This window comes from Nyctereutes procyonoides, unplaced genomic scaffold (genome assembly GCF_905146905.1).
Source record: "Nyctereutes procyonoides isolate TBG_1078 unplaced genomic scaffold, NYPRO_anot_genome, whole genome shotgun sequence".
Taxonomy (NCBI): domain Eukaryota; kingdom Metazoa; phylum Chordata; class Mammalia; order Carnivora; family Canidae; genus Nyctereutes; species Nyctereutes procyonoides.
The window spans coordinates 1,195,035-1,218,785 of record NW_026575135.1 but is presented as its reverse complement, the minus strand read 5'-3'; positions in this window follow the sequence as shown (position 1 = coordinate 1,218,785).

Sequence of the window (23,751 nt, the reverse complement as noted above, 5' to 3'; positions counted from 1 at the left end):
AGAACTACCAAGACTTGAAAGGCTAAGATTTCAGAGGGAAAGTAAGTCCAGAGAGTGAGCCTAAGATTTATTGCTATTTTCCTACTATAGAGATTTGATGACTTTAAATGAGTATCAGAGCAGCTCTGAGGCTCAGAGGCAGAGAAGTTGAACAAAGTAATCTTCCTGGGTTGAAATAACTAAAACTGGAGCTCAAGGCCTGCCAGGGAGGAGCTTTCTCTTGGGATTTTTGAAAGACTCTCCCAAGAGTTAAAAAAAAATAACCAAGAACTAAAGAAGTCCTCAAAGGCAATGAAACTACTTTGTAGGAAACTATAACAGTGGTTACATATCACTACATATTTACCCAGACCAATAAAATGTACATCAAGTGAATATTAATGTAGACTACAGTCTTTGGGGAGTGATCCTATGTCAATACAGGGCCATCAAATGTAACAAACTTACCTCTCTGGTGGGGGTGCTGATAATGAGGGGATGCTGTGCATGTGAGCCAGGAGTGGGAGGTATGTGGGAAATTTCTACACTTTCCTCTCAATTTTGCTATGAACCTAAAACTGCTCTAAAAATATCTATTCAAAGAACCAAAAGCTCTTTAAAAAGCTAAAACCCAGTTTCAAAGTGCTCTATCTCTGATTTGATTTAAAATTCTGTTCCTAATCTGTCTTTAAGAAGCAAATATAGATCCTCCCTGGAGGATCAATAGTTGAAGAAATCTGATGCCAAGATGAATAATTTCAGCAGAGGGCAAGAAGCCATAAAAGGGAATCAAATGGAAATTCTAGAGTGGAAAAATGCAGTCACTGCAATTTGAACACAACATATGGGTAGGATTAGATAGAACACAAGAGAGGCTTAATAAACTAGAAGATAAGACAAAAGAAAATATCTAGTCTAAGGCACAAAGAGACAAAACAATAGAAAATATAGAAAGACAGTAAGACATAATGATATCTCCTGAGAACGTCTGACCAAGTCTATACAGTTGGATTGCTAGAAGTGAAAGAGACAGAGAAGAAACAGAAATATTTGAGGAAATAATGACCAAGCATTTTCCCAAACTGATGAACAAGAGCAAGCCCCAGATTCCAGAAGCACCATGAACTCCATCAGTATAAACACAAAGAAAACCACAAATAGACAAGAAAACCAAAGAAAACTAAAAAATCCTATAAGCAACCAGAGTGGGGAAAACACAGATTATCTTCAAAGGAGCAGCAATAAGAATTACGGCTGACCGCTGGACAGAAGTCGTTGAGGCTGCTGGAAAGTGGAGTAATATCTTCAAAGACTGAAAGGAAATAACTCTCCATCTAAAATTCTATATCCAGTGAAAAAGATGAAAGCAAAATAAAGGCAACTGCAAACAAGCAAAACTGAAGGAAGTCATCAACAGTAGGCATTCACTACAGGAAATACTACAGAATATACCGTGGGCTGAAAAAAGAACGTGTATCAACTAAATCAGATACAGGGAGAGGTAGGGGAAGTCTACGTAAATATTGATTGTATAAAGCAATAACAACACTAATAATCATTCCCACTGAGGTTTAATATTTATAAAATGAGAATTCACAATGAAATAGCATAAAAGACTGGAAGGAGTAAAGGGAATTAAGTATTCTAAGGTCCTTGCATGTCCAGGAAATGGAAAAGCACAGATTTATATTCACCTCTAAATAAGGCAAAAATTCTTATTATAATCTCTAGAGTAACCACTACAAATATAGGATAATAATGTATAACGAGCAGGGAAAGTGCAGTAATACAAGAAAATAGCCAGAAGAACTTTGTTTTCCTTAGCTTGGGGATGCCGCTGGCTCTAAAGTTTTGGTAATTAAATTTCTCTGGGCTTTAAGAATATAGATAGCTTGGAATTAGCCATTTTGGATGTCTCAGGCTGGCTTTGCCATCCTACTGACTTCATACCAGGTTGCAGGAGTATGATGAGGGAGCACCAGAGCTGGAGAAGACACAAAGCCTGAGTCTGGAATTCAGATGAGATGCTGACATCCTGAGTTATTTTGGACAATCTTTAAGCCATGCCCCCTACACCTATAGATCAGGTATGATGAACACCTTGCCAAGTTTCTTCAAGGGATGTTGGGAGGCTCAAAGGAGATAAGAGATATGAGACTCTTTCTGGGATGCTATACAGGTACTTAGAGTTCAAGGAATAAATATTTGCTTCTAATAGGCGATACTCAGATACATCAGGGAAAATTAAAGTCAGTGGCACGCTGTTTGTGTTAGAACAGGCGAGGCTAGGCTGTCCTAAGGCATAGGCACCACATCTCTGTGGTGTTACACTGCAAGATCTGTGCCTTGTTCAACCACAAGACATACGGGTTGGGTAGAGCTCCTTGCTGGTTCTCCTCCACTATGACTCAGGAAGTTCCATCCAGAAGTGTCCCCACCTTCAACACAAGAAATGCCATAGTCACCAAGAAAAGAAAGAGAAAGGAAAATTGCACAGATTTTATTTAATTAATTAATGTATTTATTATATTCTTTTAGTTTATTCTTTTTGTTTATTTTTTATTGGAGTTCAATTTGCCAACATATAGCATATCACCCAGTGCTCATCCCATCAAGTGCCCCCCTCAGTGCCCGTCACCCAGTCACCCTCACCCCCCACCCACCTCCCTTTCCACTACCCCTTGTTCGTTTCCCAGAGTTAGGAGTCTCATGTTCTGTCTCCCTCACTGATATTTCCCACACATTTTCTCTCCTTTCCCCTTTATTCCCTTTCACTATTTTTTATATTCGCCAAATGAATGGGACCATATAATGTTTGTCCTTCTCCGATTGACTTACTTCACTCAGCATAATACCTGCCAGTTGCACCACATTGAAACAAATGGCGGGTATTTGTTGTTTCTAATGGCTGAGGAATATTTCATTGTATATAGAGACCACATCTTCTTTATCCATTCATTTTTCAAAGGAAACCAAGGCTCCTTCCACAGTTTAGCTGTTGTGGATATTGCTGCTACAAATACTGGAGTGCAGGTGTCTGTCTTTCACTGCATCTGCATGTTTGGGGTAAATCCCCAGCAGTGCACAGCAGATTTTAGAACCAAGAACGAAAGTGGAATACAATCACTTCAATCTGATGTCCGTTTGGCCAGAACCAAATCAACTGATCCTAAGTTAACTACAGAGAAGGTCGGGAAATGTAGTCTTCCCTGATGTCCAAGAAAAAAAGTGGGGTGAGTTAGCATCAAGCTTGTCTCTACGAAAACATCGGTGTCCAGGTTGTGTTCACTGCAATGCGCTGGCAGTTAGAGAAGATGGTGACTTTCCCATTTTGCTTTCATTTTCGTAAAAGATAAAAAAACTTTTTGAGCTCCTGTGGATTTTATTAAAATACAATTAAATGACATATTACTCAAAAAAATCAGACAAGTAGTTCATCCTCTGAAAGAGTAATTTGTTTGGACAAAGCAGAAACTACAAATGCAAAAACCAGATGAGGCAGAAATAAAACCCTCACTCCTCAAGACATTTTATAACAAGAGAGTCCTGAGCAGATCAACGACTCAGAGAGAGAAAAACTCTCCAGTGGCACATATGATCATAACTGACAGATAGCTGTGCTCCTGTGTGTCGTGACACTCTCCCAAATAGATCTTCATACTGCGGACTTGGGCCAGAAGACTCAGAACTTGGAATATTTTTACAAAAATGAGCATATCCAAGGCATTGAACGTGAATTCTAGTCAGAGCTCCAGCAATAACTACTGTTGTAGCCCTAGCAAGCTCCCTGAGCTGACCCTAGTGACCAGAAGACTAGATTGATCAGAATGTCCCAAGGTGGGATGTGAAAAGTATTCTGTTTTTTTTAAAAAAAATGATATTGTTTCTATGGTCAATTAAGGTTTGGGAAACATAGCGTTAAACTCTGGCTTTGTTGCTGCTTTTGTTGCTTGTCCTACAGAGTCTTTAATGTTCCATTGTGAATCGTCACTGTCCAAAATATAAAAGTGTGTGTGTTGCGCACACGCGCATGCATGTATGTCCACCAGGGCTTGTATGCATGCGTGCTGGGAGTGGGACAGAGTTGGGGATTTAGTTTGGAAGGCCCCCAACTTATTTGGCCAGGTACTACTCTCTGGTAGAAGAGGCGTTGGGGTGTCCAGGCTCTTGCCCCTTCATGTATCTAACAGCCAGTGATCCCCAAGTGTGATTTGCGCCTGGGTAGCCAGACGACTCCAAGATATCACAGAACTTCCAATTCACTTGTGTGAGGAGTCAGCGGCCTGGAGAAATGTGTGAACACGATGGTCACCCAAATCGTCCCAGGAAAATCTCAAATGGGAGGTCCCCAAGACCCCACGCTAGCCTAATTTCTCTGAATTTATGAATCTAAGCCTTTTGGGGATGGGAAGACTTGCATGTGTTCAAGTCTGTGCTTGTAAACCTTACCCTGCAGGCTTAGAAATCAAACAGAACCTCAGAAAATACAAGAGTAAAATTTAGAAGTGGAAACAAACATGTTTCTCTTTAAAAGACGTTCCAGGGTAAGCCTGCATATTGCTCCTGTGAGAGGAAGACTCCTCTTCAATCCACCCCCATGTGCTTACAATCAGTGCAATCTTGTTGAAGCATGGATCAGATAAGATCATTTCGTCTTCTTAAAGAAAAATAGACAAGCATCATTCATACCGTTTTCCATAAAAATACAAATGCACTTCATGGATTCCGAGACCTTCACGATTTAATCCTTGCTGTTCTGGCTCCTTGCACTACCAGAGTCTATCCACCCCCCATGCACACTCCTACCACCACCTCAACCACTCGGGACTCCATGCCATCTCTGGGCCCAGCTCCCAGTTATGACCTTCAGCACCAGGTACGTTACGCTGTCACAGCACCCACACCCCAACAACCACCGCACCCCCTCGTTCTCTTGTGATCCATCTGTATCTACACACCCAACATCACTTCCACGACTAGATATCCTCTGCCAACACCTAACCTGAAGACAGCAACAGGCTCACCGCACTGTGATTTGGGTCAATCACTGTTCCCTGGGATCTTCCTTCATTTCCCTCTGCTTGGAAGAACTTATATTAACCTGTCAAGGTTCAACCCCCATGCGTCCAAGATGATTTCCCCAACTCCCCACTGCATCAAGTGGATCCAATTTACTCCTGCCCCTTTTTCCCAATATGCTTTGCCTGCAATGCTTCCATAGTCCACACCGTGTTATATTTGGTGGAAGCTTATCGTTGTGGCCATAATAATGGCCTTACCACTGACCAAGGAGTAGGGTGTGAGTTTTCTGTGTATTAGCTTGGTTAATATTCCTATCAGTCCTAATGAAGTGGATGCTATTTTTAACTTCGTGTTACAGATGAGGAAACTAACGACCATAGAGGCTGAGTAACTTGATTAGGATCCCGCGATAACACAGATTGGAGCTCGGGCTTAAATGAGGGTCTGTAAAGCTCCTTGGTTCCTGCCAGAAATGAATGATCCCAGCTCCGCCTTTGAACTAGTTGTCTGGGGCTGACCGGTTAACCTCACTGAGTTTCAGCCTCCTTGTCTGATAGTCTCGAATAACCCCTGCCTTGTCCCTCACTGGGGTATTGTGATCATAAAATGAAGTAATGAATCCGAGAGAGCTTTGCAAATGCTAAAGCACTATGCAAATGCAAGCTAATTAATTAATGAACTCATTAACATGTTCTCCTGCTGGGCTGCAGTTAGGGCCAAATTATAAATAATCCTCATCTTGCTGGGAATTTAACCAAGAAATTTAGGGTGGTAGGAGGGAGAAAGAAGGCTGCGGACCCAACGTCTACAACTCTGCACACACCACGGAAGGCAATTTAAAGCAGAATCATTCCCATTGCCAGCTGCAGAGCTATTTTTTTTTTCTAACCAAGAAGTGAAAGAATGGGGGCTAGGGATCGGGGAGGGGGGGCAGTGAGAAATGTAAAAAAGATTTTGGAAGGGTGAGACATCCTCCCAATACCCTATTAATGTGGACAGTTGGGCATGTCGTCATTATAGCCTAAATCTACTGATCCTGTGGAATGGGGAGGCCCTATAGTAAATATCTAGGTCCTCATTACTTATTTATATTTAGCAAACATTTTTACTATGTGCCAGGGATTGCTCTAAGCGCTTTACAGCTATCAGTTTGGTTAATCCTTCTAAGGGCTCAGAGAGAAGTTAGAGCCCTAGGCCCATTTTACAGATGGGGAGACTAAGACACACAGAGGTCAAGTAAACCATCCAGGGTCATGCAACCAGGTGGCGAGGCCAGGGTTCGTATGTAGACCATCCGGTTTCAGAAGCCACGGTCTCGACCCCATGCCGAGTTACCTCTCTTCCCGTGGCCTCACTGGTCTGGCGGTTCATCCACAGACATCTAGGAGGGGTCCTCTCCTGGGGAAGCGGGTAGAGGGACGGTAGCTCAACCTATTTACTGAGCACTAATTATATGCCCGTCACTGTGTACAAAACAACTTGTGCAACCCCGTTGAATTTTCAAGAGTATATCAGGAGGATGGAAATAGACCTGCAAACCTGTTTCTCTTGGAAGCTGCCACCTTCGGGGAGGCTGCCCTCTGCTCTCCCTTCCTGTGAGCCTGGGGGAGCCACTCCCCCCTGAGGCAGGAGTCCTGAGGCCGAGGGGGGGAAATCGGGATTAGGAAGCCGACAGCTGCTAACGCAACCCTGTCACATCCTCCAAACAGCTTTAAAGGAAGAAAGGTAATATTCTGATCTCAATCTGACTCAGATGTCTCTTTCTCAGTTGGTTCTGGGCTCAGACAGGAAAAAGAAGGACGTAGCTCACCCACCAGGTCAAATCCTAACAGATGCCCTTGCCCAAGGTCACCAGAGTCACGGCGCGGTGGAGCTGAGACTCAGACCTGCACGGGGACGCTGCGGTGCTGCTTCCTAATTCCAGAGCAGGATAACTTCACAACACACAGACCGCCGGGAACGAGCAGAGGTCGAAGTCGGTGGCTTATTATAATACTAGACGTTTTTACAAGAAATTGCAGCTTCGTTGATTTGATTTGAGGCGGAAAGAAGAGCTCACTTTCCACACATGAAGCTCCTCTGTAAGGATGAGAGATTCCCCCCAGCCCCCAAATCCTACGTGAAGAAGTAACAAAGATCTGAGTCTGACTATAGGTTGGCCCAATTCTGAAGTCAATACTTATTCCACTATGTATAGGATGTGATTTCCGGGGTCTTGAACACCGTATAAACCACGTCGCAGCTAAAACAACAGAAACTGACGGCGTCACCCGTAATCTCGTAATCCCATGGTCTGTAATAAATCAGCCATGCTCAGTGGTCACGTTCCCCATCCAACCCTTGTGCGGGCATCGTGAGATGTGGGCGCCGGTAGCCCTACAGCCACAGAGCTTCCCAAGAATCCGATGTCATATTCAGGACTAAGATTTCAATCACTGCGTAAAATTGCGTTCCGATATGACTTACTGGAACATGCTCTCCACGCGATACAGGAAGGAGGCTCTAACACCTCCCTCTTCCCAGTAACACGGGGACGAATGTCCCCACGTACATGGCTTTGACTCCTTGGTGATAATCTCCTTTGCAGCCATCGCAGTGGGGGTTTTCCAGGTAAAACTGCTTCAACTTGAACAAAGTAGAAGTGGAATTGACGTGAGCATTAAATGTCCCCCGTATGCCTCGTCCCTCCTCTCCCAGCCCACCGCCGAAAAGGCACGGGGAGCCGGGGAGGCACATCAGCCCGTGATTAGACCAGTCAAACATGTTTAAATAAAAAGGGAGCTTAGAATATTTAACAGGATCAAAGATGGAAGATTACAGAGATTTGGAGCCCTTTAATAAATATTAACGATACATTCCCCCACTCCGCTCCTGGCTGCGCATCAAGCGTGGAAGAGACCCAGACAGATGTGGAATTCAAAAGGCTCGGGCCTTTATCTTTGTAGCAACATCACCTGACAGGTAGGAAGGAACCTATATTGCCTTGACTTGCACGGGGGCGGCGAGGGGGGAGTCACTTACTAAAGTCACTTACTAAAAATGGGAGTCGGCCCACTAAGGACTTCCCAGAAGAGGGAGTTGTGAGCTATTATGGGGAATGGAGAATTCCGATAACCCGGCCCACCTCTGTGCTAGGGACTGGTGCGGAGACCCATCGCGGGCTGCACAGTGGCCTCTTGTCACCACGCGCCCTCTGCAGAGCCCGGCCCGCTGGGTCCTATAATAAGTGAGCTGTGCTGCCTCTGCTCAAAATACAATAGAGCCCAGCCGACGGCCCGCACCGCACACCCGACGTGTGCCAACCTCTTGTAGGTCACACAAGGGTTGAATCCCATAGACACAAGCTCATTCCCAACCCCCGCGTCCTGGACAGCCCCCAAGAAGCACGTTCAGGAAATGGGGCTCCTTCTCCCCCGGGGACGGTTGGCATGCTTGGTTGCTCCTGCCCCTGGAGCTATCCGTCCTCTAAGAGCCCCGATGGGTTAAGGTGAGTTCCGGTGACCTGCAGGTGGCACTTCCCGTCAGCGCCCGTCGGTGTGCCCACACCGGTCATTGGCTCCCGTTGTTTCTGTTTGGGCCACTCTCCAGGAGGACTGGCCATCGTCCAGGCTGCAACAGACCTTAAATATTTTGAATGTCGCCCCTGGCATTTACTGAGGTTTTCCTATGGAGTCCTGGATAAACAAATTTTTCCAAAAAGATGAAAAATAAGCTTGAGGACTGGACGAAGGGCGCAGCCCCTGAGATGTTTTGCGAGGACGATTCTGTTCAACTGTGTGACACACGAACTCAGTATTTCCCAACGTATCAGGCAAAACGAAAGGGGCGCGGCCCCTTCTCGCTACTTTTTTCAGTTTTAAGGCTCAGTACCTACTTCCATCCCACCAGAGTGGTCTTCCAGAAAACGTCTTGGTACAGAGGTAGACTTTCTTTTTTAGAAGATGCATTGATCTGAGCTAGAGAGAGGGCACGCAGCGGGCAGAGGGGCAGAGGGAGAGAGATTCTCAGGCAGACTCCACACGGCGCGTAGAGCCCCACACGGGCTCGGTCCCAGGACCCTGAGATCACAACCTAAGCCAGAGTCAAGGGTCAGACGCAGAACCGATGGCAGCACCCAGGTGCCCCCAAGAGATGGACTCTTCCTGAAACCCCGGTTCTGCTCCTTGTCCTTGAGCAATTCCTCAAATTCCCAGACGCTCCTTTGCTTCGCCTCTAGGACGGGTTGAGCACCCCGCCTCTGCAGGGTTGAGCACCCCAGAGGTCAGAGGTGAGGAGTATTGATCCCGGTGCCCCGCGCACGGTAGTCGTGAGGACCCGTTGGCTGCCAGCAAGCGCCCCGGTTCTGAAGGCTGCCCCTGAGGCGTCCCGCTCTCATGGAGAGCACAGGCGGGGACACACTGACCCAGGACAGCCGCCGCCACAGAAGACGGGACCAGGAGCGGGAAAGCAGGAACGGTGTGACAGTACCGCATAAAGTCGGTCGATTAGTTGAGGCCTCACGGACCCTTCTCCGACTTTAAAAAAAAAAAATAGCTTTCTGGGGCACCTGGGTGGCTCAGTTGGGGAAGCATCCGACCCGTGGTTTCAGCTCAGATCGTGATCTCGGGGTGGTGAGATCGAGTCCCACGTCGGGCTCCGTGCTGGGCGTGGAGCCTGCTTGGGATTCTCTCCTCCCCCCGCCCTCCCCCTGCTTGCTTGCACATGCACGCTCCCTCCCTCTCCCCCTCCCTCTCCCTCTCTAAGATAAATAAATAAAATCTTTTAAAAAAATAACCATCTCAAAATAACTGACGAATGGTGGTGACCAGGGACAAGGGGGAAGAGGGAGGAGTATCTGATGGATATGGAGTTTCACTGCGGGAGGAGGGAAGAGGGCCCGCCTGCCAACGGGCGATGTGCCGCCTGCATATCAATGCATGTGTGCTGCGTACGCCCGGACCCTGGACACTTACAAATGGCACATTTTGGCTTATGTGCCCTAGGTCACAACTCCTAAAAATTTAAATGAGTCTTGTCTTCCCTTTCCAAGAGCTAATGAGCTCCCCACCCACCCACTTTGCTCCGTACAGATCGCGTCGCCGGTCCGGGCGGCATCTCCCAGATACGCTGGCCCTTCCTCAGCTCAGCTGCCCCACATCTTGCTCCTTCTAGGATTTCTCTTCTCTCCCAGCCAAGCCTCCAGATGGTATTTCAGTAACTCAGCTAAACGTCTTCCGTCGCCGGCTCTTTTCCCCCCATCTCCCCCAGTTCACTTAAAAATAAATTGTCTTTTTTCGTGATTCCAGACAGAACATGAAGCTCTCTCTCTCTCTTGCGCTGCCAGTGAATTCTAAGTACACAATTATGCAGGAAATGTCTTTAGATTCACCAGCTTGAGAACTTTTCAACATTAAGCCCTGAATCAGATAACAGCTTTCATCTCAAGAACAGCTTTACACTGTACCTAAGTAAAAGCTTAACTTACAAAAAAAAAAATTGTTACCGGGGGTATAAAAATGTCAAGGTAATAAAATAAGTGAATGTGAAACCCTCCCAAATAAAACATGCCCCCCCCAAAAAAATTAAGTGTGAATATTTCTAAGGCAGCGGATGGGGTGTTGGTTTCTGCTGCCCACCTCTGCATGTGCTGCTCAAAATAAATAGATAAATAAAAATAAAAAACTAAAAATTAAAATCTAAATGTCCCAGTACACTCACGCCCCGCCCCTCCCCACCTACCTATTAATAAGATTTCACCATGTTGAACAAGCCAGCCACCTCGTTGGCTGTGGTTAAGACTTAATTGGATGGCTGTGTTCAATTTTGAGCATCATGTTTCCAGAAAGAAAAGGGGAAAAAAAAGTGATAAATTGGGTGTAGTTCAAAGGAAAGCAAGACAAGGGATGAAAGCGGCTTGGAAAATAAGACCCAGTTGGGAATGTTAAGGTAATTCTGTGCATTTTCAGCTCCGCAAAAAGATGGCTGGCAGATAATGGAAGGCATTTGATGAGTCCATTCCGGCTCGGTCTCCGAGGAAGCGCCCACGGGAGGAAGGGGAGAAGGGAGCGGGTCTTCCTGAGCCCTCGCTCTGCAGCCCGCAGCACCGGCTCCGGCACCCAGTAGGTGCTCAGTTGAAGCCTCCCGTCGGGAGGCCCCCCAGGGAAAAGCACTGCGATGACGTTGCCCAACCTGCTGGGGCCGATGCTTACAAATTTCTTTCCCAAGAAAGGTTTCAAGTGTTGGGTTCGATCCCCGGCAGGAATAATTTAGGAAAGGTAAAAATCCATTTCCTCATTCGGCCAGTTGTGGATTAAATAACTTACCCCGGGCTCCTGTCAACCCTGCTAACTCTCGGCCCTCCGTGGCTTGAGCCACAGTCATCAGGTCACTCTTCTGAGTCTACGGCTCCCTGTGGCCCCCAAGGCAACGTTCCACATCTGGAGGTGCCCTGGCTCACGGGCTCGCCCAGATCCGCCTCCGCCTCCAAACCCTCGGACTCAGGCGGACTACTTCTTTTATTTAAGATTTTATTTATTTATTCATGAGAGACACAGAGGGAGAGGCAGAGACATAGCAGAGGGAGGAGCAGGCTCCATGCAGGGAGCCCGATGCGGGACTCGATCCCGGGACCCCGGGGTTGTGCCCTGCGCCCAAGGCCACCCAGGTGCCCCTACTCAGACAGACTTGCCCCCACACCGTGACCTGCTCCCCCTCTCTCCAGCACGCAAGATCTCAGACAAACCCCGCCTGCACCTCAGGGCCACCGCTCGGTCTGTCTGCATCCCTGAGCTAGCTCGTGCATCCCTCTCCGGACCTTGTCCAGCCTTTGCAAAGCGGGAACAGTCACCGTTCCTATGAGTCTTGAATACAGTCGCGCAGGTGAGTTCTCAGCACCGGGCCGGGCACATGGTAGTCCTCCCCCGCTGTCCTGTCTTTGAGGATGCTCTGGCCCCTTCCTAGATGTCCTCCTACCTGCTTTCACCGATGTTCCAAGCTCTGCTCACTCACTGGGTCCCAACTCAAATCCCACCTTATTCACAAGCTTTCCCCCGAATGCCGTGGTCCGCAGGGATTCCACCGAAGTCCTGTGAGCGTGGAGCACTCGCTCTCTGGACGGGCTCATGGACTCTTGACTACGTTCCCCCCTGAAACATCTGTCGTCCTCTCCTTAGCTTGTCCCCGGAGCCCGGCTCCCGGCACAATACAGAGTCCCAGCTCTCGAGGGGCAAGAGGAGAGGAAGTGTTTAGACGTGTTTGTTGGCACTCCCACGGGCCAGCTCCTCCACTCGGCGCTCTCATATACCGTCTTCCTATTAATCAGGGAGCTAACGGCAGGGCCTCTGAGCCGTGGCTGCACGTTAGAATCACCAGGAGACGATGCTGAATACGTGCACTCCGGGGTCCTAGCCCAAACAGAATTTCTGGTGGTGGAGCCTCAGTATTTTATATAAACTCTGCAAGGGGATGCTCATGAGCACCCAAGGGTGAGACCCTTGGGCTTACAATTTTGTTTGGAAAATGCACACACACACACACACACACACACACGCAAATGTGTCATCAGTGCAACCAAGCAGTCACCTACCGCGCGCCCACCTATTTTTTCCCCTCACCCACCCATTCACCTGACACATGCCCTTCAGTGCCTCATATGTGCAAACATAATACCCTGTCAGGTGCCAGAAAAAGACACAAAGGTAACTCAGAGATTCGGCCTCTCCAGGAGCTCGTATATTAGCAGAAGGGAACAATCGCATATGCTCGTCTATGACGCGGCTAGGGAATGACGAATGCCTCCCCCCGAAGGATGCCAGCTAGCTGGGTTCAGGGTAGGCACCCCGGGAAACACTGGGATGGGGAGGAAGAGGTGGGGTAGGGGGTGCAAGGAACTGCCTGAGCAGAGGCCAGGAGGGGAGCGCCCCGGGCAAACCCGGGGACGTGGGGCTGGACAGCTGGCGTCATGGCCCGGCCTCCCCGTCTGCAAAGAGGCTGAGAACATGCTTTACTCACCACTACCAGCTTCCCTCCCCCACCACCACCAAACTCAGAGCTTACGCCTCTGGGGTTCTAACAGAGCAGGCTCAGAGCTGAAGCACCCTCTGCTGTCTTATCTTCCCAAGCTGGCGCCCCGTGGGAGGGCCTCTATCTCCCATTCGAACATCCCGGTGGCCTCATTCCCTGACCCGGGGAGCCATTCACGCCTTGGCAAGCTCAGCAGGTGGAAGGACATGCGGCCTCCCTGGGGCGCTGGCATTTTGAAAAGTCTTACCGGGTAGCCTGGCGAGGATGGGTGCCGGCAGGGCTGGGAGGGGCGCGCCAGGGGCCCCTGGAGTTGGTGCCATCTCTACCAGTGAGGCACTTTCCCGCTGGTCTGGGTCTTAATGGACGTGAACAGGTTGCACTCTGGTCCCAGGCTCTGCTCATTCCCGGGGCCACCTCCGGCCAGCTTCCCTGTCAGCGGCTCTCATTTTCCCATCCTTAAAGTGCACAGTAGAGGGAGCACCTGGGGGGCTCATGGTTGAGCATCTGCCTCCAGCTCAGGCCGTGACCCCGGGGTCCCGGGATCGAGTCCTGCATCGGGCTCCATGCAGGGAGCCTGCTTCTCCCTCTGCCTGTGTCTCTGCCTCTCTTTGTCTCTCGTGAGTAAAAAAATAAAATATTTTAAAAAAATAAAGTGGGTGGTATGAATTAGACAATAATAATAATTCACCATTTTGTATTAGAGACGGTATCACCTATTGAGGACCTGCAGACAACCATCACCTCATTTAATTCTAACAACAATCATATGAGAAAAGGAGTGGTTTTATATCCATTTTGCAGATGAGGAAACTGAGGCCAGAGAGGCTAGATCTAGAGCCCCAGAGCAGTAAATGGAACCCGTAGTAAAGCATTGTTCTCAAAACATAGGCTGGGGAAACCATTCGGAGGAGTGTGCCCAGCACACTTTCATAACAGACAGGAAAGAAATGGAAAAGGATTGGATTAGAAAAATAAGGGTGTGGGGCATGTGGGGGCTCAGTCTGTGAAGCCCCCAACTCTTGGTTTCAGCTCGGGTCGTCATCTCGGGGTCGTGGGATCGAGTCCTGCGTCAGGTGCCACACTAGGCGAGGGGTGTGCTTGAGATCCTCCCCCTCTCCCCTCCCCCCACTCACATGTGCTCTCTCTAAAAAAAAAGAGAAAAAAAAGGGAAATAAGGGTAAGACTCACACAATAAGGGTAAGTGTTGTCCCGTGAGCTCTCTATCTCAGGTATACCCCCCCCCCGCCCCGCGCACACACACATTTTGTGCATAGAGCGTATTCCACTTACCTACGTGCACGGGGCCGCGGCCAAAGATGTCTCTCTCTCTGGGAGCTGGGCTCAAAAGCAATGGGCAAGCGCTGCCGCAAGGCACTGAGCATAGCTCCCCCCCGGCTGGTGTCCACGGGATCCGCTTCCCCTGCCCTTTAGCACCAACCGTTCGTGAGACCGAAACTTCCGGGGTGCGCGTGGCTGTCCACATCCGTATTCCAGTGCAGAGAGCGTCCGTGCGGGCAACTCCTGAGGAGCAGGCCAAGGGCGCGACCCCCTAGACCTGGGGCAGCCCCTCGCCCCGCTGCAGCCAAGCGGCCCGGGCGGAGGGTCTCGGGGGCCCCGCGTCTTGCGGGGAAGCTGTGGCACAGGGGTGGAGCTGTTGGAATCCTGCAGGTCGCCCGGGATTCCCGATCCAGCTGGAGAACAGAAATCGCCATCTGGTAAGTCACGAGACGGGCTTGGTTCTTGCCAGACGCGCCCCGTCAGCATGGAAGATACAGACCGTCTTCAACACATACACAGGTCACGCTGCCAAAAGTTCCTTTGTACCTCGGATGTTTGGCGTTTGGAACACATCGCCCCGTGGAAACAAGGATATAAATGGAGGTGAGGCGTCCGTGTTTTAAGACTCAGAGGGAGCATGACACACTGTTGGGCGCCGTGAACTGGGCAAGGACTGGGCGAGAGCACGCTTGCTGGCTGTGGGACGCGCGCAAGCTCCCTAGGCTTTGAGTCTCCGTTCCTCATTTCACAACGGGTCACTAAAAATGCCCGTTTTGTGGCTGTGTTGGGGTCCCTGGGGCTGCTCTTGTACCACATTGTGGTCACAGAGGACGCCCGTGACCCCGCCTATCGCACATAAGCACTCAGAGCCTCTGTTTCCATCCCTGTAAAAGCCGGAGACTATTTACCCCACAGGCTGCCCCCCAGGTTGATGACATCCCGTGCACACAGCACTGGGCCCCGAGCTGACACACGGTGCGTGTTTCACAAACGGGGTCTCTGCAGCCTCGGGGATGCCTGGCTCTATCTGCCTGCACTCTCCTTTTTTAAAAATTTTATTTATTTATTCATGAGAGACACAGAGAGAGGCAGAGACACAGGCAGAGGGAGAAGCAGGCTCCACGCAGGGAGCCCGATGCAGGACTCGATCCCGGGTCTCCAGGATCACGCCCTGGACCAAAGGCAGGGGCTAAACCACTGAGCCACCCAGGGCCCCCCTGCCTGCACTTTCTGAGTTGACTGGAGCAGCCCTTACCAATACCCGAATGCGGCAGGAAAATTAAAATTAACAAATGTTTAGCAGCTGCCTCCCCGGGGTCCAGCCCCCTTGCTTGGTTCCACGGGACGTAAACAGGAGGTAAATGCTGAGATCCCTCGTGCTCCGAGTGCAGCGCAGAAACCCCACTAACTCTGCGTTCTAATGGGACTGGGGAGCACCCTAACGGCGCCAAAGAGGCCAGAGAAAGAGAGCGCTGGGGCCTGTCTCAGGCCGACGGTGTCGCTCACGGGTCCAGCTGAACTGCATCCCTGCCCGTGAGATGCTGACGGACGGGAGACCACGATATGACGATGACGTTTGACCTTCACCCACCGTGAATGGTCCCCGGGGCAAACCTCAGGCCCGATGCTCCGCAGAGCTACCGTCCGCAGGCCAGCCCTGAACGTGGCGAAGGACGGGGAGACGCGGCCACGATAATAAAGTTCCCTGTAAGGTCTCAAGTTTCACACAATCTTTACAATACTCAAGATGATCTCTCTGGGGAAGGTGAAAAGAATTATAATTACATCTGTGAAAAAGGCTTGGGAAAGAGAAAAAAAAATCCTGCCATATGGTGTGTGGAAAATGTTTTGGAACTGAATAAATAACACGGTGGGTGTCCCCCCCCATTTTTGTTTATACATCCACGTTATGCGGGCTGACTAGTGAACATGGATCAGTTTTTCTTCTGCAGTAGAAATGCAGCGGGTAATTTGATTTTATGGCCGTTAATAATACGGGCCTCTCTCTGCAAGCAAAGACATTTACAAACTTATAATCAGATTTTGTGATTTGGTGTAAACCAATCACCCACAAGAGGCAAGGAGGTATTCATTCCCATCCAGCCTTCACTCTGCACCAGCACCGCCTGAAATGCAGAAAGGGCACACGGTGGAAGGTCCCGGTTCCCACAGGGGACCCGGGGCAGGGGCACTGGTTTCGTGCACACGTCGTCCTCCAGCAAGGAAGTTTTAAAAGCCATGAGACGCGCATTCATAGGTATGTACGGCCCGAACGTGTCCCAGACTCTGCCGACGGGCCGCTTACCGCGCTGTGCCGTGACTATGCCCTACGCCCGTTTATCAGAGGGAGCCGAGATCCGGGAAATGAAGGCACCTGCCCGCGTTTGCACGGCTAACCCGCAGCCGGGCTCAGCTCGACCGCCTACCTGTCTGGCCCCCAGCTCCCTCTCTGAACCCCACCCCTCTGTCGGGAACCCACCCTCCATGGGGGATCCGCTCGGGAAGATTGACACGCAAGCGTTTCCACCGCAAGACCCCCGGCGGGCACCCCAGGAGAGGTAGCATGCGGTTAAAGTTCACATGGAGGGTTTTTTTTCAAAAATCATTTCCAATGGCTAATATTCATTAATTTCCTGGTGTACCCGCTGCTTTCAGAGGGTATCAAGCGTGACCCTCAGAGCAACCCCGTGACCGGGGCGCTACCGTTCAGTGCGGCCTACAGGCGAGGAGCCAAGGTGCAGAGAAGTCAAGCGGGCGAACCTGCTGACCGAGGCGGGAGGTAGAGGCACCGGGTTTCGCAGCTGCCTCGTCTGTTTGACTCCGGAGAGCGCCTTACCATCTTACCATCTCGGCCTGTCGCTGCAGATGAGCGCCTGGCCCTCGGGGTGCAACGTGGCCAGCGTGCAGAGAACGGTCAGGAGGTCTCAGGAGTCGGGGAAAGAAGCCCAGGTTGGCCGGCTTGGAGGGATCACGTCGAGGAGACCCACGGGCTTGACCAGAGCTGCTGAGCACCCGCCACGTACGTGGTTCTGTACCCGGGCAAACGGACAGGGACAGGACACAGCGATCGCCCTGGACCATGTCTGACGTTAAATAGCCCGTAGATTGCTACGTGCCGTGAGGGTGCAGACCTTAGACACCCAACAGGGGCTCAATAAATGTCATAGTTGGCTCTTGCAGCAAATAATTATCGACAGCCTACTGTGTGCCAGACACCATTACAGGTGCTGGGAGGGAGCATCCGTGGAAGCAATAAAAATACCTGTTCTCCTGAAGGACACATCCTGGTAAGAATAAAGTAGATTATCAGGAAGATAGGGAGTGAGGGGTGGTGTAGGAGTCACGATTTTAAACAGGATCATCAAGATGGAACTCACGGAGGTGCCATCTGGGAAAAAAAAAAAACGGAATAAACAGCAAAACTTGAAAGACGGTTTCAAAAAAAATAGGGCTTCTTCGTAGACAAAGGTAAACCGGCCATCGTGACCTTTGGGGGTCAGGAGACAGCACCTGGCTAAAATCAAGATCATCTGGATTTTCAAGACGGCCAACCTTGGGTCCCTGAGTATTTGGGGCACGTGGATCCCGGGAGAAGGTGGCCTGTGGCCGGGCCCCTCTTGTCAGGCTCGGCAGATGTGCCCTGCATTCCCTGTTTGTGCGGGTCTGAATACGGATCCCATCCCTCACCTGGTCTCCAGGGCACGATGCCCGGCCTGCCACAGGGACACGTGCTGCGGGACTTGACGGGAGACAAGGAGAGCGAAGGGGGCCCTTCCCTGGCATTACTGGGCCCTCCCTGATGGTTAGCCCAGGTCTTGTCCTTTGTCCTGACAAAGCCTTTCCATAGGGTCAGTGCCAAGCCAGACTGAGGCGGTGCCTGGTGCCCGTGGCGGTGGCACAGCCCCTTATCTCTCCTATATGTCTGGCCACCGTCTGCCCGGCATCTTATCTTATCTCGTCTATTTCTGCTTATCTCATTACCTTATCCTCTCATTTCCCCAAATGCACATTCATTCCTCCTATCGAGACTTTGTCTATCATCTGCAAGCAAAGACTTTCGCTCAAGAGGTTCCTTCTTCCAGGAGCACGCTTACCCGCGCTCACCTCGCCAAATAACCCACTCCATCGTCTTTGAGGAGTCGTGGCTGTTAACTAGACTTCATGTGCCCATCACTGCGCGACCTAGACAAATATTGTGTCCTCATGCTGGACTCCGGAAGCGGATATAATGTCATGTGTCAATTGTACCTCAATTAAAAAATAATTTTTATTTTTAAAGACTCATCCCAGTCTTCTAGTCCAGGAAGTCTACCTGGCGTGCCAGCCCTCCAAGGCAGGACTGTGTACTCTTAGCTTCATTTATTTTTTTTTTTATAAATCTACCTTGAACATGATCCAGATTCCGAGGGTTCCCTGTTTATCTGCGTGTCTCACAGCCCCCGGGGGCCCACTGTGAATTCACGCACGCAGGGAGCCTGTCTTCTTCAGCTCAGCGAGTGTATAGACGGCAGAGCATTAGCAGGTGCATCGGATAGTTGAGAACCTGGCCTAACTTGAGGAAAGAGCGTGGCCCTTACCATCACTCCATCACCGTCCTCTTGGCTCCCAGCCTGGGTGCCGTGCGCTCTTCTGACATGAGCTAGCTCAGAGATCCCCGGCACGAGCTCCGGCCTGCTCTGCTCGACTCCCCATTTGCTGAAATCCAAACGGCAGAAAGACATGGGGTGGGATGGGGCCACACCTGACCACAAAACTCCTGCATGGCACCGGTGTCGTGGCTCCACGTGTGCAGGACCCGCATCTCAGGCAGATGGCTGTGGGCCTTCAACAGCTCTCAGAAATGTTGTTTGGCCCTCACATGGTGAAAATAATTGTTAAAATCCACTGCCTGTACTTAAAAACTGGGAGTGTTCACATATGACGGCAGATTTCTATTTTCTCTCGAAAAATCAGAAGATCTAGCAACACTTGGCCTGAATCCCCTCCCATATGTTTCCAGTCTGGTCCTGCAGGCATTTGAGTTTATAACCCGACATAAATAAGTACACATTTTATCGTCATTATTTCCCAGTCATGCACTTAGAGAGCGAGTGGTTGGTTCGAATGGCCAAACCTGTTTTTTTCCTGGAGAATTCCTCTGAGTCATTGATTTCGCAGCCCTTTGCGCACTTGTGAGGACAGGAAATTCGGAGAGCAGAGAAGTTTCCAGAAGGAGCTTTCCGACTTCTTCCAGCCTTCCTTCTGAAAACCTCCGACACTGTGGCAATTGCCCTGACATTTCTCTGGGAAAGCTCTTCCCTTCCTTTCTCTTGGGGAGATCGTTCCGGATCAAGGAATATTCACATCTCTCAGAGTGGGGGAACTTAGGCCAGATCTTGGGGTTCCGAGCTCAGCTCTCCCTCTGTCCTCCTAGGACCGGTTGGGCAAGTCCATTACCCTCCAGGCCACAGCTGGGAAAATGAGGCCACCGTAAAGGGCATGGATTTTATTAGAGGCCAGACAGAGCTGTGGAGGGTTTAAGCACACCAGGGACATTAGCAGGTTAGGTTTGAAATGATCCCTCTAGAGGCTGCACGGGGGAGAGATTTTGCGGGTGGAGGGTTGGCAGGAATAGGGGGAGACAGACCAGTTTGGACGCAGCTGAAGTCGCCCTGCAAGAGACGGTGGTGGTGCATCAGGTCCCAGTGGAGCCCGCAGTCCCGGGTGGGCCTTACTGGCTGCAATCAAGGGAGGAGTGGGCCAGGACACGTTCCTCCCAGAGGCTCCAGGATGGAGTCCATCTCCTTCCCCTTCCCAGCGTCTAGAGGCTCCCGGCACCCCCTGGCCCGTGGCCCCTTCCTCCATCTGCAGAGCTAGCACCGCGGCATCTTCGTGTCTCCCAGACCCCGACCCTCTTGTAGGAACCCTTGTGTGTTGACGTGGAGCCGGCCTAGAAAATCTCGAGTGTTCTTTCCATTATGTCCCCTGGTGGCAGATAATCCTCTTTAAAATGGGAGGAGCATTCAAGCAAGCCGACTGGGGAAAGAGAAATTGTGCGTGTCTGTGTGTGTGTGTGTGTACACACCCACCTACCTGCGTACTGCGTGTACCTGTATTACATGTATGGCCTGAATCCCCACCCATGGCCTGAATATGTGTACATGTGTGCAGCTGAAGGCTTGAAGTACTATATGGACATACATACGTACCCGCATGTATGATGGCATGCACGCACGTATATTTACGTGTATACACTCACGAGTGTGTGCGTGTAGGTGAATGCTTGGATTTGCATTCTGATTACCCGGGTGCTCCTGGAGGAGCCGCTCGTCCTCCCCGGAGCCTCAGTCTTCCAGCTCCCCAAATGGCACCCCCAGCATCACTCCCGCTGTTCACGGGGTTCTCTACGGCCAGTGGGATCCCACACACACAGCCTCGCATACAGCAAAGGACCAGATGAAGCTAAGAATTAGTTAGTGGCGAATTAGCTCGGAACTTGAAATTTAAATCAGCCGCCCTGTCGTGGCACCCACTCGCAGGAAGAGTCGGTCCACGCAGATTTAGCGTCGCTGCTGCTGGGGCGGCTACAGGGAGGGCCATGAAATCAAGGAGTCCTGGTGGGCCAAGCGGATTATTTGATTCGATAAAGACGGCGATCCAGCGTGTTCTGGGTGCCACCGAGCTGGCTGTCGTCTCGTTCGCCGGTGCTAACTGAGCACCCGCTCTGGGCTGGGAACCACGCTAAGTGCCGCACGGGGGTTCGCGGCCCATGTCATCCTCATGTCAGCCGCCTGGGGTTGCCCCGCTGTGTTTCCGCTTCACAGAGGACACCAAGCCTTAGAGAGGTTCAGCCGGCTTGCCCAAGATAACATCTCTGGTACATAACAGAGCAGGGAAGGGGCTGAGTTTGCAGCCCTTGCCCCGAATCACTCTGCAGTGCCCCTCGTCCAGGCAGCCTCGTCTTAGATATGACCGCGAGATGGCGGGTATTTCCAAGCTAGTGATCAATGTGATGAATATGATACAGGTTTTCAGGGGTAGGTCCTATTGCAATCATTTTTAATGAATAAAAATAAGCTTAGGCTTTAAAATAATATTTATGAGGGGCATCTCAGTGAGTTGACTCTTGATTTTGGCATCAGGTAGGACTGAGCCCCGTCCCGCCAGGCCCTGCGCTGGGCCCAGAGTCCACTCACCCCACCTCCCTCTGCTCTTCCATTCTCTCTCTCTCAAATAAATAAAATATTTTTAAAAATAATACTTAACTATTAATAACAAATAAGAACGCTCTCATTCCCATTATTTAATGGGATCTCTAGTGAAGGATTTTACCCCCATTTCATAGCTGCCGGAACCGAGGCTTGAGGGTTGAATGGCTCACCCAAGGCCGCACAACCTGTGGACAGATTCTGGATCCCAAGAGCAGGTCTTCTGAACCCAAGTCCATTTCAGCTTCGTAATCAACAGTAAGGTTCCCTACGGGAATCTCCTTGGTCCGCACTAAGGAAGCTGAGGTCCAGGCTGGAAGTGACTGGTCCAGACGCACGCAGTGGCTATGGGGGGAGACACGGGCATCAGACAGACAGGTGCTCAGATCCCGACCTTCCCCTTTCTTGCCGCGTGTCCTTGTGAACCACTCTGACGTCACTCTGTTAGAGGCCGCGGTTCACTCCTCTGTCAAACGGGGATAATGATACTGTCCGGGGATTTTCGTGAGAGTTCAATTCATGTAGTCAATGGTGGCTCTTAGGGATACAACTGAACCCAAGTCCAGCCCGGTGTGTGTCCCAACAAGACACACAAGTCCCCTCATGATCCGGGGTCATATCTGCAGACATAATGACTTGGTACAACACCCGCAGTGTTCCCGAGGTCCAAACACTGCGATTTCAGAAACGGACTAAACCTACTCTCCGTGTTCTCTTTAGAGCCTCGATCATCATAGCTAACTCCTTCTTATTCCAACAGGTAGGGCAAGTGTCACCGTTTGCAAATGCACGTCAAATGGTACGAGCGTCCGAGGGAGGGTGGATTTTATAGCTACATGTTCTCTTCTTGAGGCAAAAGTCCTATTTTGGACATTTCCCCGGGCTGAAGGAAATTGGCTACATTTTGTGGGTCCGTGATACAGAGAAATGTCCATGTCTTTTTTCATAAAGTTTTCAGGAAAAAGGAAAAAAAAAAGAACACCTCGTGTTTGAATGTTTTATTACCCATATTAAGCTCTTTAAACTGCCTGGCAGTTCTTGTTTCATTTAAGAAATCTTAAATTTGAGACATAAACTTCCTGACAGTGTGGGTCCCTTTAAAGGTGATTTATGGCCTGACAGCAGAGAAATAAGGCCAGCCGGGCATTCTCAGCGCAGGATGGGGAAGTCATGGTCAGGTTAGAAGAATCAATTAGAGTGGGAACGAGGCTGTGTAAATTCCAGGACTCAAATGGCAAACCAGGAGGACGGGGCTGAATTGAAAGCCTGGCCTGACGTGGTTGTAGTTCATCCCCTGATTGGCAAGACAACCCCAAGTGAGGCGTTACATTGGGTTAAAAAAAAAAAAAGGCAGTTTTCTTCCTGTTTAAAACAATACACAGGGAGGGGGAAAAATGGATCCGAGGAAGAGTAGCAAGAAATCTGAGGATTTATGTGGGTATTTGACAAAAGACAGAGGCCTGGGGGGCACGTATTCGAAGTCAGGATTCTGGCCAGGGAGACGCAGCATCTGTGCCTGTATTTACAGCAGGTGCACGACGGCGCGGCGGTGACCTGGCCCGGCCTGTGCCCTCCGCTGCGGGCTGTGCTGCGGGCCTGTGCTCCCGTGCTATGTCCGCCCCAGATCTGATGTTTATAAGCAAACCACAGCTTCGGAATCTGCAAATACGTACCTGAGGGGTGTCCCCGGATCCCCGCTGGTCTGACCGGGGGGGGGGGCGATCACAGGCAGGGGAGCAGGCTCTGCAAGCCCCCATGCTCTGATCCCGGCTCAGAACCTTCCCAGAGGGGCAATGAGTAAACCTCAGTGGGACTCGGTTTTGCCACCTGTAACATGGGTGTGTGTCCAGGGGCAGGCTGGGCTTCATTCGCAGGATTAAAGTCTATCCGCCCCGCAAGGCATTCGGCAGACTTTCTAGTTCATAGTAAGCAGCTCATAACCGAGGGGTATTAGGATCGCATTGGTATTATTCAATATAGGAAAGAACTGGTGGCTTTGAGGTGAAGGGAAGAGAAGGAAACGGTCTTGTGTCCAAACCCGACCCCTTCCTGGCCATGCCCGTCGTTCCTTCCATCCACACTACGCCCCCAGGGCTAACCTCACCTGCCTCCGTCTTACCGTAGCTCCCGCCCCACCTGTGGTCAGGACCACAGTGAACCAGGAGGACACGTGGGAGCAGCAGCGGGACAACGGGATTTGAAGGAATCTGTGGCTGCTGCTCAGCGACAAGCGTCCTGAGATGATGGCGCCTGGTCGAGGGGTCGCTTGGCGGCATGGTCATCG